The 19,994-nt window shown below is 42.0% G+C and overlaps 1 protein-coding gene across 1 annotated transcript in view; it reads right to left on the reverse strand.

Moving 5' to 3' along the window:
* Positions 1-207: 207 nt before the first annotated feature.
* TPH2 (tryptophan hydroxylase 2) overlaps positions 208-19,994 on the reverse strand; it is a 364,990-nt gene continuing 345,203 nt past the window's right edge. Inside the window, exon 13 of the transcript XR_011030020.1 lies at positions 208-231. The gene's annotated coding sequence lies outside the window, so the exon portion shown is untranslated. The remainder of the gene's footprint in view (positions 232-19,994) is intronic.

Raw genomic sequence — 19,994 nt, forward strand, 5'->3', positions numbered from 1 at the left:
TATTTAAAATGCTGCAAAATAAGTATCTGCACATATTGCAGCTCTATGTCGGTTCATTCTTTTTCTTAAACAGTATCTCTCTGCTTTGTAACAAGTTTTACCAGGGGTTCATTTACATGTTTTGGCATGCTATATAAAGGCATTTTTCATAATCTATGCGAGTAAATCACCAAGTTACATTATATAAATGTGTTTTACCTTTCAGTGCAGCACTATCTGTACTTGTATGGACTGTAATAAAGAAAACATGAATAAACAATGGCTGCAATGTAATCGTTTGACATTTCTCAAATAAAATTAGCCAGTTTCCTTGAGAAAAGAATGCTCTCAGATCTCAATCATGTATATTAGCTTTATTCAAGGCCAGTAGCTGTTCCCTCTAATATATCATGCACAGCATTAACCATATATAGAATTCATACTCAAAAATGTTAAACAGTCTTGATCATGAAATATTTTATGTAAAAAAGGGGCAAGAGTTAGACAACTGTTTGTGACTCAAACAGGGTCAAAGCTGTGTCTTGTATTCAGTTCCTGCTGCCTTTTTTCCTACATTATTTTTCTAAAGTCTAATTATGCACAATTTGTAAGGCATAGCATATCCAGAGAATTACCAAGAGATGAGCAGAATCGGCATATTCCACTCCACCGAAATCTCTAGCATTTGCCAGAGTTCCAAGGAATTGTGGATTTTTACAGACTATACAGTAGTCAATGGGGAAGGCAGAATTAGTGCATTTATGTTGGACTGCAAAGCTTTACAAATGCCCCTGCATGCGCACAAAATTACTTTAAACAATTTTTTATCTAGTTCATGAAAGGGAACTATTTTGTTGTTTAGTAGTTTCATGTGAAGGAATCACAGTGTCAGACACCAGAAGGCATCTTGGCAAATATTGTTCCTCTTGGTTGTTTTTCTTAACTGAAGCCCTTATTAAGAGTCACATTTTGGACAGTTGGGTGGCTGGATAGTGTCATGGTTCAGGGCTCTGCCTCTGACACAGGAGACTTGGGTTCAAATCTTGGCTCTGCCTGTTCAGTAATCCAGCACCTGTTCAGTAGGAGACCTTGGGCAAGTCTCCCTAACACTGCTACTGCCTATAGAGCATGCCCTAGTGGCTGCAGCTCTTGCACTTTGAGTCCACCAGGAGAAAAGCGCAATATAAATGTTCTGTTTGTTTGTTCAACTAGTGTAATTCTTGCACTGCTGTTTTTTTTTTTTTGTTTTTTTTTTATCAACAAGCTCACCTGTAGAGTTGGGCCGAACGGTTTGCCTGCGAACGGTTCCATGCGAACTTCCGTGGTTCGCGTTCGCGTCCCGCAGGCGAACCTTTGCGGAAGTTCGGTTCGCCCCATAATGCACATGGAGGGTCAACTTTGACCCTCTACATTACAGTCAGCAGGCCCAGTGTAGCCAATTAGGCTACACTAGCCCCTGGAGCCCCCCCCCCCCTTATATAAGGCAGGCAGCGGCGGCCATTACGGTCACTCGTGTGCTGCCTGCGTTAGTGAGAGTAGGGCGAGCTGCTGCAGACTGTCTCTCAGGGAAAGATTAGTTAGGCTTAACTTGTTCCTGTCTGGCTGCATACCTGTGCTGTGAACCCACCACTGCATACATGTGCTGTGAACCCACCACTGCATACCTGTGCTGTGAACCCACCACTGCATACCTGTGCTGTGAACCCACCACTGCATACCTGTGCTGTGAACCCACCACTGCATACCTGTTCAGTGAACCTGCCACTGCATACCTGTTCTGTTCAGTGGACCCGCCACTGTATACCTGTTCATTGAACCCACCACTGCATACCTGTGCTGTGAACCCACCACTGCATACCTGTTCTGTGAACCCACCACTGCATACCTGTTCAGTGAACCCGCCACTGCATACCTGTTCTGTTCAGTGGACCCGCCACTGTATACCTGTTCAGTGAACCCACCACTGCATACCTGTTCTGTTCAGTGGACCCGCCACTGTATACCTGTTCAGTGAACCCGCCACTGCATACCTGTTGTGTTCAGTGAACCTGCCACTGCATACCTGTTCTGTGAACCCGCCACTGTATACCTGTTCTGTTTAGTGAACCCGCCACTGTATACCTGTTCTGTTTAGTGAACCCGCCACTGCATACCTGTTCTGTTCAGTGGACCCGCCACTGTATACCTGTTGTGTTCAGTGAACCCGCCACTGCATACCTGTTCTGTTCAGTGGACCCGCCACTGTATACCTGTTGTGTTCAGTGAACCCGCCACTGCATACCTGTTCTGTGAACCCGCCACTGTATACCTGTTCTGTTTAGTGAACCCGCCACTGTATACCTGTTCTGTTTAGTGAACCCACCACTGCATACCTGTTCTGTTCAGTGGACCCGCCACTGCATACCTGTTCAGTGAACCCGCCACTGCATACCTGTTGTGTTCAGTGAACCTGCCACTGCATACCTGTTCTGTGAACCCGCCACTGTATACCTGTTCTGTTTAGTGAACCCGCCACTGTATACCTGTTCTGTTTAGTGAACCCGCCACTGCATACCTGTTCTGTTCAGTGGACCCGCCACTGCATACCTGTTCTGTGAACCCGCCACTGTATACCTGTTCTGTTCAGTGAACCCACCGCATCAGTGCGCATACCTGTGCAGTTAAGTGAACCCACCTACCTACGTGAGTGCACGCAGTGTGATATACCACTCCGTGCATACCCGATATGGACAGGCCAGGCGACCATATGGGCTGTAAAGCCACCAAAACCTGCACTCTCGCCATGGTGCGCACCAGTCCAGCACGGCCGTCACTACACAAACAGCTGTTTGCGGTGCGTTACACGGTGAGTTTGGTGTGTCAGTGTGAAGCAGTACCTTAATTACACTACCTGATTGATGTATACACATGCAAGATGTTTGAAAGCACTTTAGGACTGTCATTTAGCATTCAATGTGATTTCTGCCCTTAAAACGCTGCTTTGCGTCAAATCCAGATTTTTCCCGGGGACTTTTGGCATGTATCCCACTCCGCCATGCCCCCCTCCAGGTGTTAGACCCCTTGAAACATCTTTTCCATTTTTTTTCAAAGTTCGCATCCCCATTGAAGTCTATTGCGGTTCGCGAACTTTAACGCGAACCGAACCTTCCGCGGAAGTTCGCGAACCAGGTTCGCGAACCTAAAATCGGAGGTTCGGCCCAACTCTACTCACCTGTAGCCCTCTCTGAAAAAGAATATCCAGAGCTATGAAACAAGACCACAAACATTTTTTTTATGTGTGTTGCCCATCATTGTGCATTCTAGCTCTCAATATTTCATCCTTCACAGCCAGAAGGAGAAAGTAGCTGGAACACACCAAGCACGGCAGCCCATGGAGGTGGCAGCAAGGGTGGGTTAACCCCCCCCCCCTGCCATGGTCCACTGTGCCTGAAATTCTAGTTCTGAATTCATTCAGAGCAGTGTTCTGCTTCAGAACACAGAAAACACACATATCATGTGGAAAAATGCTTCTGCAAGACCATCTGCATTTTCCACAGATACAAGTGTAATCCCTTCCTGAGGCAGTTAGCTGCAGCTAGGCTCTGAAGAGTGTCCCCATAAGACCTGCAGGCACCAGTGGTGTAGGGGTCACCATAGCGGATGCCTGGAGAAGATAGATGCTCAGTGGGGCCCAGAGAGGTGAGTCACTTCTTCTATACGCTGCTGCTGATACTGTGCATGGGAGGGGGCTACATTTAGCTACTGGGGGGCTTCTGGTGATTTATACTGGAGTGATCGTTCTGCCTACCTATATGGGGGGGGGGGGTCTTCCTGCCTACCTATAATGGTGGCCCTCTGACTACCTATATTGTGAGGTTCTTAAGGCTACCCATACTTGATAATGGGGGGGGTCACATCTGACCACCTATACTGGGGGTCCTTATGGCTACCTATGCTTGGGGGTTACATCTGACTACCTATAGTGAGGGTTTCCTCTGCCTACCTACACTGGGGGTGGCTACTTCAACTAAATATGTGGGGGGGGGCCTCCTACTACCTATGTAGCAGAACGCAATGGACGTTAAGTTAAGTGCCTGTTTTTAATATTGGGAGGTTGGAGCGGACGGCTCCCCCCGGTGCTGGCCACGCTTGGGGGGGTCACCTGCACCACCCAGCCTCCCCCTCTGGGGTACTGCTGTGGTTCCCAGGCGGTGAGAGTGCCTGGGACCCCGCGGTCCCCCAGTTGTATTTGACCCTGCATAGTTTGGCATGCGAAAGCAAATGCATATTTGCATGAGCATTGCCTCATGAATAGCCAATTGAGCCAGATTTGCAGAGCCAGACTTGGTATGGTTAAAACGTGGTGTTAGAACACGCATACATTTTCCTCAGGTACGCATTTTTTACAGTTATATCCTTTGGAGGCAGGTGGAAGATGGCTTGCTCTTGTGGTGTGAGCCCTGGAGTGAGTTGTTTGCACCTGTCCTCCCCCCCCCCTCTGGAGTTTTGTGTGTGAGCCAGCCCTGAGCTCTAAAGCTTGGGGTGACCCATGCTTCACTCCTTTCTCATGTGGTGCCCCCAAGTTAATGCGCATGTAGCAGAACGCAATGGACGTTAAGGTAAGTGCCTGTTTTTAATATTGGGAGGTTGGAGCGGACGGCTTCCCCCGGCACTGGCCACGCTTTGGGGGGTCACCTGCGCCTTCCAGCCTCCCCCTCTGGGGTGCTGCTGTGGTTCCCAGGCGGTGAGAGTGCCTGGGACCCCACGGTCCCCCGGTTGTATTTGACCCTGCATAGTTTGGCGTGCGAAAGCAAATGCATATTTGCATGAGCATTTCCTCATGAATAGCCAATTGAGCCAGATTTGCAGAGCTAGACTTGCTAGGGTTAAAACTTGGTATTAGAGCATGCATACATTTTCCTCAGGTAAGCATTTTTTGCAGTTGTATCCTTTGGAGGCAGGTGGAAGATGGCTTGCTCTGGTGGTGTGAGCCCTGGAGTGAGTTGTTTGCACCTGTCCCCCCCCCCCCCTCTGGAGTGTTGTGTGTGAGTCAGCCCTGAGCTCTAAAGCGCAATGGACGTTTAGGTAAGTGCCTGCTTTTAATATTGGGAGGTTGGAGCGGACGGCTCCCCCCGGCGCTGGCCACGCTTGGGGGGGTCGCCTGCGCTTTCCAGCCTCCCCCTCCGGGGTGCTGCTGTAGTTCCCAGGCGGTGAGAGTGCCTGGGACCCCGCGGTCCCCCGGTTGTATGGGGGCATTGGGAAGCCTCCCCGTGGCGCTCCTGGATAGTGCTAATGTGGCATGATTTAATTACCGCAGGGCGACTGCTTTGCGGTATTCGTTTAATTTGACCCTGCATAGTTTGGCGTGCGAAAGCAAATGCATATTTGCATGAGCATTGCTTCATGAATAGCCAATTGAGCCAGATTTGCAGAGCCTGACTTGCTAGGGTTAAAACTTGGTGTTAGAGCACGCATACATTTTCCTCAGGTAAGCATCTCCTACTACCTATACTGGTGGTCCTTAAGGCTACCTATACTTGAGGGAGGGCACTTCTGCCTACCTATACTATGGACCCTCTTGCTACCTATATTACGATGGTTCTTCTGGCTACTTATACTGGCGGGGGGCGGGGGTTCTGGCTAACTATATGGGGGAACATCTCTGGATACCTACACTGAGGGGCTACCTTTACTGGTGGGGGAGGTTCAGCCTACCTATACTGGGCACTACCTGAGGCTAATACTGGGGGCTGCCTCTGGATACTGTTATTGAAGGGCTACTTAAAACTGAGGTGCCCCTCTGGCTACTTAAAATTGGTGTGTGTGGAAAGGGGGACTTCTAAGGGTGCCTCAAACCAAACTTTTTTATGGGGCTGCATGATTTCTGGCTATGCCTCTAGCAGGCATTTCAGCTGCATCAGTAAGTTATTTTTTCTATTGTACTGCAATACATGTTAATTTAATGTACAGTGGTGAGAGAGATTAAAAGAATTGTGTCATTTTGCTGTAACTAATTCCCATATGGGTGGCGCTGTTATGGGTCTGTTTTGCTATTCTTATTCTTTGCAAATCTTCCCTAAGGTTATCTAGTTACTGCCTTCATTGCTTCACCCATCTGTTGAGATCAAACCTCAAGGATAGCTATAGTTTTTTGTTTTTCATTTGAGCCAATGCTTCTCCTTATAATCAGATCACAGCTCTTTTGCTCCTCAATTCCCATCTGTAGTTTGTTTCATGATTTTAGTTTTCCTCATGTTCTATCTTCTTAGGCTAGGAACTGGAATAGCAGGGAATGGAAGCTGTTTGTCACAATAAGATTCACAGATGACATACCCCTTGTTGCAGAACATGAGGCTGAACTAGAGGGTGGCTCTAGGGAACTTAAATGATAGAAAGAGAAACTGTGATTGTGTTCTTTGTTTGGCAGCTATGTTTGTCAGCTGTGCTTTAACACTTATTTTGTTGTACTTTGTTTCACGTATTTATATTAATATCTCTATCCGCAAGGTGACAGTATTATGAGACTATTTTTTGAAAAACTTCATGCAGAGAATACCTTGGCACAACTATTGCAAACTGGCATGGTGAACCCCATTGTATGCTTTTTCCTGTATGATAAGTCACATTTGAACTTCAAATGAAAGTTAATGGGATCTTTCACACTTAAAGAAGAACTCCAGTGAAAATAATGTAATACAAAAAGTGCTTCATTTTTACAATAATTATGTATAAATGATTTAGTCAGGGTTTGTCCATTGTAAAATCTTTTAAATCCCTGATTTACATTCTGACATTTATTACATGGTGACATTTTTACTGTTGGCAAGTGATGTAGCTGCTGCATGTTTTTTTTGGCAGTTGGAAACAGCTGTAAACAGATATTTCCCACAATGCAACAGGGTTCCCAGACAGGAAACTGCCAGGAGCATTTCCCATATGCACATTTTCTTGTTAACAGTCATTGAGTCACTGTGGGAATCCATGCACGTTGGAATACACAGAAACTCACTTAGACCCTTATTCAATTCACGTTCTCTCCTACGCTTTCTGCTAGGGGATATTATTTACACCTCATCAAAAAAATGCCATTTATGCCAGCAGCAAGTAAGAAAATACTTTTAACAGGACATTTTTCATACTTTTCAGTTGCTGAGCTCTGAAAAGTTATTTTAAACAGATTGCGAAAAATGATCTCCTAGGAGAAAACTTAGGAGAAAAAGTAAAGTGAATTGAATAAGGGGCATAGGGCTATATCATATATTTTTTGTAGATAAGATTAAAATGTATCTCCTTTGAGAAAACTCAGAAGAAAACTTAATAGGACATGGCCCAGGGTGTCTGAAAGTTGCATGCAATAAAAGTTCAAGTTCTCAATGCAGACCAGTGTGAACCTTCCCTTAATCAACAGGAAGCTCGGTGGCTCTTTCAGTCCGAGCTCAACATTGCTATGGCCATTTAAGCTAGCAGCTTGTTTTCAGGACAACCCCTTTTTGTCTATACTATACTGTTAAACTTGTTCATAAATATGTAATGATCAATGTCAATTCAGTAGAGAAAGTCAATGACATGTTCATAATTTCAAGTCTTTAAAGGAAACATCCGGAAAATGTAAAAAAAAAATCAGATTTCCTTCCCTGGGACTTCCTCTATACCCTGGAAGCCTATGTGTCCCTCGACCACAGCTCTTCTCTAAGCTGGACTCCCGGGATTCCCCCTGTAGCAGCCACCGACCCAGCCAGGAGCGTTTTGAGCAGTACTTCTGTGCTTGCACAGAATGCTACCATAGCTAGGAGAGTGGTTGCAAGCAGCACGGCCACGTGCTTGCACATGCACAGAGTCTGCTGATCTGGCCTGGTCAGCGGCTGCTATGGAGGGGACCCTGGGAGAGCAGTTTGGAGCGGAGACGTGGTAAGGGACACATAGGCTGGAGAAAACCCCAGGTTATCAAATCTGAATTTTTCTACATTCAATTCAATTTATTTACATTCAATTTATTCAATCAGTTAGATTCAGTAATAAATCAATGTTATTTATCCAATTTTAAGCTGCATACATTTCCATAAAATGTGATAATTCCAATTTAACTTTATCTAAGTGAGAAGGTTTACCAGTCAGTTAGCAGGAAGTTATTCCATTTGCAGTCTTTGTCTTGTTCATACATTAAATGGCCAGTTGGCCAACTCATTTCATGGGAAAAGCCAACTAGGCTAATTGGTAGCCTGTCCAAATTGCTCAGGGGTGTAACTATGGGGGGGGGGCCTGTAACCACAGGGAGGCCCAGAGCTCTGAGGGGACTACATCTACTAACCTTCCATTCTTCCAATGAAGGAGTCCATCCTCCAGATAAGGTGTTTTTGTGGCTATACTTGTTATATGTGTGAAGATTGTGATGGCTACACTTGTTTTATGACCCTTGCAAGATCCCCACACACACACACACACACACACACACACACACACACACGCACGCTCGCACACACGCACACACCACGGCTAGGCAAGAGAAAGGATTTGAAGCGAAAATTGGGAGTCCCCATCTGATTTTTACGGGGGGGGGGTCTCATGACTTGTAGTTGCGCTCCTGCAAATGTTGCTGTGTTTTTCCTTGAAGCAACACATGGTTTCTCACTATTCTCCCCTCTAGTCTCTATAAGCTTAGATATGCTTGCTAAGCCTAAGATAATTCAAGGGAAAAATAAAGGTCTATTATAAAAAAAGATCTCACAGGCAGCATAGCGTTACTATATTTAATACCTGCCAGTTCCTTTAAAACTGCAGAAGCATGTTCTGCATTGAATAAAGCCACTGGGCCATATCCTATTAAAGGACAACTGATCCCTCTATATGGAGCTGCCATATTTATTTCCTTTCAAGCAATACTAGTTTCCTTGCTGTCCTGCTGATCCTCTGCCTCTAATACTTTTAGCCATAGATTAGCCACAGACCCTGAACAAGCATGCAGCAGATCAGGTGTTTCTGACATTATTGTCAGATCTTTCAGAATTAACTGCATGCTTGTTTCTGATGTGATCAAGACACTATTGCAGCCAAATAGATCAGCAGGGCTGCCAGGCAACTGGTATTGTTTAAAAGGAAATACTATAAATATGGCAGCCTCCATATTCTTCTCTACAATTTGTACATTTGCTGACTAGCAGAGATAAGCAAAGCGGCATGATCTTTTACTGCTCTGTGCATTGAAAGTGTACATTTTCACACGCAGGCAACTCTTTACAATGTTCTTTTATGTACCTAAGAGTAGTTACTTAATTTTCAATTTAGGGAGTTAATATTTTAATGTCAACAGTAAGTACGGTAGCTACAAATTCTAATTAGATAATGACTTGTGTGCTTTACCTTGACTAAGCACATCCTGATCTTCTATGTTCAGTCTGGAGTCTTATTTGCAAAAGTTGTTTGTTTTTTTTCTTGTAGAGCAGGTTATACTTTAAGTTTTTATTTTTAAAAAGTGCTGTAATTTCCATTATAGAGGTTGCACCAAAAATGTAAAAAAAACAGCCTTATGAGTATGTAGGGCTCCGTATTCTAGATGGAATCTTTTTTGTAACTTAAAAAAACCTCTGACAAGAACTGTCAGAGAAAACACTGCCATGATATCTAGCAGATAGTGGAGAAGGCTTCAGACAAGTAGAAGATATGTATATGACACTACATCAAAACCTGTAGTCATAATAATGTAATATATCCCAAATGCTCAATGTGGTTCCTCATTGTAATTAAAAATTACTAATCTACATAAATATTTAAAATGCATGTTTACATTCATGCGTGATTATTTGTCAATTCATTAGATTTTATGTGTTCATTTATTCATCCCTGCTCAGGAATATATTAATTTGCTCTATCATTTGCATAGCTAATCTAGGAGTCGTACTGATTGCATCTACATCTTAATATTAAGCGAATGGAGACATGGCATATTTGCGTTTCAGCAGCACATCTGGAGGAAGGCTGAAAGGTGCAAATATTGCTCATGCATCTTGTAAAATGTATTTTTTTTCATATCCCTATGCAAGCTATATTTCTGTGGTGTTCTCAGCATGAAGAAGTGCTTTTAATCAATAACTAAGAATATATTGATTGTTGACTCAGGCCATTACATGCCTTAATCAGATATCCTCTGGAAAGTTCTGAGATTTCATTAACTTCAAGTAATTCAGACCCTTAACTGTACAAGGACATGCAAGGGCAAGAGCAGAACTCCTTTATTCTGTCACTTAGTTGATATATTGCTGATAAGAACTGGACATGTGTTAGTTGCCTCTGGCCACATAGGATGTAGCTGAATTTGGGACATATTCAGTTCCCAAGAGCTGAAGATGTCATAAAAACTGTCATAAATTAGTGAGAGTGATATGGAGGCTGCCATATTTATTTCTTTTTAAATAATACCAGTGGCCTGGCTGGCAGTCCTGCTGATCTCTTTTGCTGCAGTAGTGTCTGAATCACATACCTGAAACAAGCATGCAGCTAATCCAGTCAGACTCCAGTCAGAAAAATCTGATCTGCATGCTTGTTCAGGGTTTACAGCATAGCATGATAAAGGCAGCGGATCAGCAGGACAGCCAAGCAATCTGCATTGTTTAAAAGGAAATAAATATGTCATTCTCCATATCCCTCTCACTTCAGGTGTACTTTAAGGAATGGTTCAGGGCTATGATTGGACACAGTGCCTAATGACATAATTCCTCTATGTCACACACCCAATTTCCTTTAAATGCTGTAACTACAAGCAGAAGTAGCATTGCTAAGCAATTGTAATGCCCATTTCTCCACATATGTCCTTATTTTTCCTTTTATTTCAAAGCCACCTGAGCAGTCTTCTTTTTATAGGTATAACAGGCACCGATACATCGTTTTTTAAAGACATCTTCCTTTACAATCAGGGGAGCAATAATAGCCCCAAGACTTCCTCAACAGGAGGAAGTGGGGGGAGAGCCACTCCGCTCTTATCTCAAGGCCTCTTCCCTGTGCCGCCCCATAGCCACAATCCAACTTAAGCTGCAGGGAACACAGTATATTAACTACCTCTAGTGTTAGGTCAGATGCATGCTCCTCTCTTCCCTGCAGCTGGCAAATGTGCTGGAAAAGCTCCTCTGAACAACTTTCCATGCATGTCTCATGACTTGCAGGGACACCTTGAAGCTATTCAAAGCTATGAGGCTGTACAGCACCCAGCTGCAGTTAAGAGAGAAGAGTGTGGACCTGACCCGCCACTAGAATTTGATACCATACTGTGCTCCCTGCACTACTCTGCAGTATCTTGGGGCACAACACAACCTAATACTTTATCTACAGGTTGAAAAAAAATGGTGAAGTAGAGACCATCTATTCCTAAAATAGTTTTTAGAGACAATAGAGCCAGGACCCGTGTTAAATGCTTTTGAAAGCAAAAGGATCTCATCCACTTTAGGTTTAAACCTTTCAATTCAATTTTTAGAACTGTGTGCACAGGGCCGGTTCTAGACGTTTTGCTGCCCGAGGCAAACTTGTGAGGATGCACACATAACACTTGTGAGGATGTTCTAAGTCAGCAAGGGAGCATATGCAACAACTTGAGACATGTCATGCTGCAGCTTAACACAATAACATGCTGGCTGGCTGCGAATCTATGACAAACAAACTGCTTACCCTCAGCCAGTCGGCCGTCCTCCATTCCTCCTCAGTGAGGACAGAAGTTCCACCTCCTCCCTTCTGCTATGCTAGTCAAATGAAACACTGCTGCTCTCCTGCCTCCCCCCTCCTCACTCACTGTCAGACTCCTCAGACAGCACAACAAGCTACTTTTCCCCAATGATGACTGCATGCTGTAAGTGGAAACACACAATACAAACATGCTGCCCCTGTAATCTCTGCACCCGATGCGAGTGTTTCACCTTGCTTCATAAGAGAACCGGACATATGTGTCCATTGCAACCAAAAGCGTTAAACAGTTCCTTGACTGGCTGGTGATCATATAACAAAGCGATAGTTAAAAAATTTGCTCTATAGCAAAGTGCCACAGAAACCTCATCAGTAAGGGGTCAAAGGACAGCACAACAATCAGCTTTGCGCACAGAGTTTTTGAACACCTTGTTGAACATTAGCTTTTCTACCATGTTCGTGTATAGTCATATTGATATGAGAAATATAATACATGCATACATTTGTATGCATGTATTCTATTTACACATCTCTACAATAGAAACAATCAAAATCTTCCAGGAGGATTTCTCCTCTAATGTCAATTCATAGAGATAAACAATCAATGTATCAGGTGATAGATTTGTACTGATTTGTACTTCTCTAATTGGCTGGTTAGAATCATGATCAGCTTATACAGGAAACAAAGGAGTGTTATGATCACACGATGACAGTTTATGATTGGCCTCACATTCATATACAGTTTATCCGTGAATAAGTCCACCTGGGGCATAAATCCAAAGCTGTAAACCAGCACATACCTTAAAGGGATACTGTAGGGGGGTCGGGGGAAAATGAGCTGAACTTACCCGGGGCTTCTAATGGTCCCCCGCAGTAAGTTCAGCTCATTTTCCCCCGACCCCCCTACAGTATCCCTTTAAACATATTTTAAATTGCTCAAGTTTGTATCCAGTCCATAAAGCAACATATTTATATTGCTAGAATAAGTATATGCCTTTTATGGATTGGATACAATGTTGAATACTCACAAGGTACCTTGCCTAGGGCCCCATTACATCCATCTATGAGCTGAATAAACAAAGAATAACAATGGATGACCAGCAGAGAGCTTATCCTTAGATCTTAGACCATAGACCAAAATAACCATGACCAAAATAAAATGTGGGACTCTTGAAAAGTCCTATTTCAGATTGTGGTGCAAATGTTTGTCATCTGTTTAGTTCCACTTGAGGTCCACTGTAACGGTAAATGTCTCTATTTTGTGGCTTCGTTTTCAGCTTTATGTTATAATCTTGTAATTGATTAAATGTTCAATGACACATGCACTATTTTCTGTGAGTAAATGTATTTATGTATTATGTGTTTATAAATAATGAATTTACAAGGCATTCTTGAGGAACTTATTTATGATATTGTAATCATGTATATAGTTGAATAATATTGATTGCATTATTTATCTGTGTGAAATTATTGTGATTCATGTTAATTATGTTCAATCATAAAGGCTAGATACCACAACACCAATGCTAATTAGTCTCCAAGGTCCTAGGAACTGTTCTTTATGTGTTTATACCTATATGTGCTATGTGATTTTTTTGTGTGATTTTCTAACAAGATTGAAAATGAATGTATGAATATACACTATCTTTTGGTTATACAGCTCACTATGGCCTTAAAAGGTTGAGTTCTTCTTTATAAATTAATTTGAGTTTTCTTTTAGTATTAGTTTTAGTTTTTAGTATTAACTAAGGGGTTTTTCCCCTTTAGGACCAGAGCAATTTTCACCTTTCAGCGCTCCTCCCTTTCTTTTGCCAATAACTTAATCACTACTAATCACAACAAAATGATCTATATCGTTTTTTCCACCACCAATTAGGCTTTCTTTGGGAGGTACATTGCACTAAGAATTATTTTATTCTAAATGAATTTTAATGAGAATAATAAGAAAAAATGAAAAAAAAAAACATTATTACTTCGTTTTCAGCCATTAGAGTTTTAAAATGAGACGTTCTACTGTGGATAAAAGCCACACATTTTATGTGCCCATTTTTTCCCAATTATTGCAACTTTTAAAATATTTCCCTAGTACTGTGTATGACACCAATATTTTATTTGGAAATAAAGGCGCATTTTTTAAGTTTTGCATCTATTGCCAATTATAAGCCCATAATTTAAAAAATAAAAGTAATATACCCTCTTGACAAGCATATTAAAAAGTTCAGTCCCTAAGGTAACTCTTTATGTGTTTTTTTTAATTGTCATTTTTTTTAATGCAATTTTTTTCTTTATTTTTGATCAACAAAACACAGCCTATTGAATGAATAAGTAAATTTTGCAACAGTTCACAGTGATCATAGCAACAACACCAAGTAGCACATAAAAACACATTAGGTGCCATAAAATGTTATCAATTTTGATCTCCAGTGCGACTCCTTAAAATAATTTGGTCTCTTATCAAGTCCGGATCAACATAATTATTCAAAAATATTATTTGGGTACTATGAGAGAGTGTGAGCGGTAAATAGTTAATTGCAAATGAAAGTGTATGTCGTTTTATTACTCGCGCGGGAGCGAGCAGTGGCCATTTGTCACAATAGACTGGTATCTACATCCCTGGGACTTCAGATAAAGTTTCCCAGGGCATAGATATAAAGCAGTAAATAGTTGAATTAATACGCTGAAAGTGTAAGGAGAATAGGACTTAAGCATTGAAAATTAAAGAAAGGAAGGTGGATATATTTTCATAGCAACCAGTCAGACTTTTCATTGAAAGAATGCCTATCTCTGGAGCTTATCGGCTACTGACACCTGCTTCAGAGGTGATGTTATGGTTGGTGATTAGGTGCATTGCTGGTGGTTCTGCTTGGTGATTAGTGAGTTTCGGGATGTTTGCTTCAGATTGATCTCAGAGGTGCTGGATAAGGAATGTGTCAAGAACCAATGGTGGCTTTATTTCACCAGCACCCAGGTTGTTCACTAAACATTAAATCACCTTTATTAGCCAAGTTTGTAATGCAGCCCATGCCCTACTCACCAGAAGCTGGAGACCCCCCCCCCCCCCCCCCCAGGCTATTCCTTATTCGTAAATTGCAGGCTTTCTTTTTGAATGCCTTACTTCCAACCCTAACAGGCCAACTAGGTTTGATGATGTGTGGGACCCCCTGGTCAACCTGGTATTTTCTTTAGGGAAGTCTGTAAGTCTGTTGTGTTACGCTTGTCCCTCTTTTGGTGTCTTAGTTTGGCTATGTGTGACCTCTGGCTTTGCGTCAGCTTGCACACACTCTGTTTGCTTAAGTGAAACATTACCTGTCACCTGTACCTGTTCATTAATTTGCTTACCCGATTACTTGCTCTACTTATCCTGAATACTGCAATGCTTTTTGTGCCTTTACTGATGTACCTGTCATTCCTTGAAAATTGTTCAATACAAATTTAAAGTTGAGAAAAAGAAAGAAGGCACATCTGCATTCTTCCTCTTACAGCTTTTATGTATCAGTCCAATTATTCCATCTTTACATTATGTTAAATTTTCCATTTCTGTATAAACGAGATACAATACCAGTTAGAACTGTATTTACTAGGTTTTGGTTATACTTAGGCAGGGGTTACACTTGAGCAAATCCTCAGTGTTTTGCTGCAGACAAAAATCACATGTGGAATCCCATATAACGATAGTCTACGGTGCTATCGCATTCCCCCGGTGGCATATGCGATTCCACATAGCGGTAAAGAAAAATTACAATCTGCTCTACTTTCCCACACAATGTATGCGATTTTCAATAGAAATCAATGGCTACTGTAAAAAAAAAAAAAATGCTCATGAACTACCTTAAAGAGAACCCGAGGTGTGTTTAAAGAATGTTATCTGCATACAGAGGCTGGATCTGCCTATACAGCGCAGCCTCTGTTGCTATCCCAAACCCCACTAAGGTCCCCCTGCACTCTGCAATCCCTCATAAATCACAGCCGTGCTGTGCGGCTGTGTTTACATCTGTAGTGTCAGTCTCAGCTGCTCCCCCGCCTCCTGCATAGCTCCGGTCCCTGCCCCCGTCCCTTCCCTCCAATCAGCAGGGAGGGAAGGGATGCAGGCGGGGACTGGAGTTCTGCAGGAGGCGGGGAGAGCAGCAGACTGACACTATAGAGATAAACACAGCCAGCTCTGACAAGCTGTTTGTCAGCAGCGTGGCTGTGATTTATGAGGGATTGCAGAGTGCAGGGGGACCTTAGGGGGGTTTGGGATAGCAACAGAGGCTGGGCTGTATGGGCAGATCCAGCCTCTGTATGCAGATAATATTCTTCAAACCCACCTCGGGTTCTCTTTAAGGCCTCTTGCACACTGCAAGTGATTCTGATTCAGATTCCGCTTTTTAATCAGTTTTTACATCCGATTCAGATTCCGATTTGCAGTTTGCTCCCTGCACACTGCAAATCGGAATCTGAATCGGATGTAAAAACTGATTAAAAAGCGGAATCTGAATCGGAATCACTTGCAGTGTGCAAGAGGCCTAAGACCGCTCCACGCCCACGGGCGTGGCTGCGGCAGCAGCCCCAGGACCGCCTAACGCCGATTGGCGTCAAGTGCTGGGGCTGCAGTTTGCAGGAGATCGCGCGCATCTCCTGCTCGGGGGGCGCAGCTCCACCCCCTCTTCAGTCGCCGCTCGGAAGACTGGTAGAGGGCGTGACCGCCGTCTATTTACATGTACAGTGCTGCGATCGGCAGCAGCGTTGTACCGGGGACAGCCGTGTGACACGGCTGTCCCCTCCTGAGGCTGAAGAGTGATCGGCTGTCATAGGCTGAAGCCTATGACAGCTTATCACCCTGGGGGGGGGAGGAGGGAGCAGGGGAATCAAAATAAAAAAAAGCCATTTTTATTAAAAAATAAATATTTATAAAAAAATAAAATAAACAACTGTGGAGTATTCAGACCCCCCCAACAGAGGGAAGGGGGGGGGGGGAATCACTTGTGTGCTGTGTTACATGGCCATGCAGCTTGGTCTTAAAGCTGCAGTGACTAATTAATAAAAAAATAGCCTGGTCTTTAGGGGGGTTTAGCACTGTGGTCCTGAAGTAGTTAAAACACTCTGCAAATCACACAATTGTGTGGCAACAAGTTTGACAATTGTGTGGCAACACAGAGTTTGAGAATTGCCCATGGGCTGCTGTGGTTAAGGTGTACCATAAGTAAACAAGCTGAACCTTCTCAATGACCCAACATTGTAACTGTGGGACATCACAAGCAACTCATGTGAAATGGCCATGTCAATTGCGTGGGTTGCGTCCGTCCCATCAGTGCTCTACCATGGAACAACTCACTGTCCAAATGAACCAAGGGGACAAAGATATTTCTAAAATGACTGTGCAGCAAATGCTTTTGCAAATGGTGTTCTGGAGAAGATGGTTGGTGGATGCACACATTCTCACAAGAGCTCATCACAAACCAAATGGCTGTATGACATGAGCCTTGTACTATTATTTCCTGCCTACTGGTGGCAGTATTGACTGTGACTGCCATGGACTTCCACAGGTGGCTTTTCATTGTCTGTACAAGGACTTGCAGTTCCCAGTCTGGCCTGCGGGTGGATCAGGAGCACTTTAAGCAGAATCACATCATCAGCTGCATCTTGTTTCCTGTTAGCCCTGAGTTTCTGGACATTCTTGATTCTGATCCCTGAACCTTGTATCTGTACCTGTTACAAAACCTGATTTTCTGTCTTGGCTTTTGCTCATCACCTGCTCCCTTGATACCATGCCTGATTGAATGATAACCTGTTGCTAAACCTGTTATTCTCTCCTGGTTTTGCTCACGTCTGCCTCCTCCTGCACTATTTGCCTTGATATATATACAGTATTTATGCTGTATATGCCTTGTATTTATTGCCTGTGTATATATTAGATAGTTAGCTTACTAGGGTCTTGTGCACACATTGTAGTTCATTGTTTGGTGCTTCCTTGTATGTATCCTGTATATAGTGTGACTGCAAGTTTAATTTGCATTGTTTTGAACGCGTTTTTCATGTGTTTTTTATATGTGTTTTATGCAAATCACTAGAAGGTCAACAGGAAGCGGAAATACATCAGAAAATATAGTTGTTTTTTTTTTTTACAAAAACGCATATAAAAACGCATGCAAAATGCATACAAAATGCAATACATTGCCTCACAATTGACTTTCATTATGTGCGTTTTTTTATGCGTTTTTAAAAATATGCAACAAAACCAGTGTTTTAAAAACATGTATTAAAACATGCATACAAATGTGTATTTTCATGCATCCCATTAAGTTACCATATTATGCGTTAATGCTGCATTTTACGCAACGCTAGCATTTCTGCTTAGTGTGTTCCCAGCTAAAGAGAATATGATAACAAAGCAAAATAATAGCAAATTCCAAATTTGTTTGCAAATATTATATTTTTTGTAGAGATTAGCACAATAAAACGCAGTGTACAAGTGAAAAATATTTTATTTATTAATTTATATATTTATTGTCTTACAACAGTAGTATTTGTGTACATAAACATAAATTAATGGCACAATAAGTTGTATGTTATCTTTGGCTTGAAATTATTTCCCCTCCCCTGGCTACTATACTACTGCAACATTATAATAACACAATACACTATTTACTGGGTAAATGCCAGCAGTATATTTAAATTATTTCATTAAAAGCACATTATAATAAAAATACAAACTTTGCAGAAAATTATATATTAAATGATGATTCCAATAAATATTTAATTAGTATTAGGTGAATTCAAATGTATATATTGTAATCTACTGTAGTTTATTCCTAATTGCATGCAACGATTGGGTTTATTAACTCTGTTGTGGCTGTGTATAATTCCCTCCTCTGAATGCTGGAAAATAAGATCTGTTTATTCCTTGAAAGGCTATTTAGGCCAGTAGTCAGGACTGCAACAAGAGTGTGTATGTAAGAGAAATGTACAGTATTTTCCTTGAAAATGGACCAATCAAATACCACCAAGGTAAAATGTCATTGGTCCATCTTCAGTCTGCCTAAATTTGTATACCGTAATCCTATATCAATTGAGAATTATTTTCATCTCATTAACAATCATTTAAAATACCCTACCCAGGTGAAAAAGTAAAAGTGGGGTTTGCAGTTCAGTAACATTTTCACTAAGATTTAAAAAAAATCGAAATAAAAAAAAAAAAATATTCATTGAAATAATTTTTTGCTAAATGTGTATTGTTACTTCAAGTTAAATTACCACTATTTAATTACTATAGTAAAACCAAGGATTCAGAAGCTAATGGTATTTGTTTGTCACAATTAAAGAGGAACTGTCGCGAAAATCTTAACATTTAAAACACATATAAATAAGAAGTACATTTTGTTCCTGAGTAAAATGATCCATAAATTACTTTTCTCCTATGTTACTGTCACTTACAGTAGGTAGTAGAAATCTGACATTACCGACAGATTTTGGGCAAGTCCATCCCTCCATGGGGGATTCTCAGCAAAGCCTTTATTCTTTATAAATACATACCCTGAAAAATCTTTATACAAAGATGCTGGACAGCCTCCGTCCTTGCTGCACACTATTTTGGCAGTTGGATGGAGCAACTGCCATTAACTAACTGTTTTTAAAAATAAAGAAAATCCTGAGAACCCCCCTATGAGAAGATGGGCTAGTCCAAAATCTGTCAGTAATGTCACATTTCTACTACCTACTGTAAGTGACAGCAACATAGGAGAAAAGTAATTTATGGCTCATTTTACTCTGGGAGAAATGTACTTCTTATTTGTATGTGTTTTACATTTTAAGATTTTCGTGACAGTCCCTCTTTAAGGACTCCTGTTATTATTTTACACACTTACCTGCCTAAATGCAGCCATTTTTTATTCTTTACAGAAATGGTTGCAAAAAGAATTGAATTTAAGGAAAAAAATGAAAAAGTACTATACAATTTAATTTCTGGAGAAGATGTGGAGATTCCTATGTTGCCTTTAACATTATTTAGCATTAACAATTTGGTGGTAGGTCAGTGATGGTCATATCCATGGAGGGACACACAAGCTTCTACGGACTAGAGAATGACACATTGACTACCATTATGAATCCATGGACACACTGTCAGATACTACCCTGGAGTAGTCGTTCCTCCCGATGCACGGCAACGTCCACTCTCATGTGGTGAGAGTATACGGCAGTTTTTGGAAAATTAAGGAATTGATACCAGCTCACTGATGCCCTGATCCAAATCTGGCAGGAAATCCCTCAGTATACACCAACATAGTCAGGCCTATATACAAGCACATGTGGGTCATACAAACTGCTGAGAGACTGGCCTGTAGTATTATTTTTTTGGGCGGCTCTCTTTAAATTCAACTCTGTAAGATGATACT

The sequence above is a fragment of the Hyperolius riggenbachi genome, chromosome 3 (assembly GCF_040937935.1).
Source record: "Hyperolius riggenbachi isolate aHypRig1 chromosome 3, aHypRig1.pri, whole genome shotgun sequence".
Taxonomy (NCBI): domain Eukaryota; kingdom Metazoa; phylum Chordata; class Amphibia; order Anura; family Hyperoliidae; genus Hyperolius; species Hyperolius riggenbachi.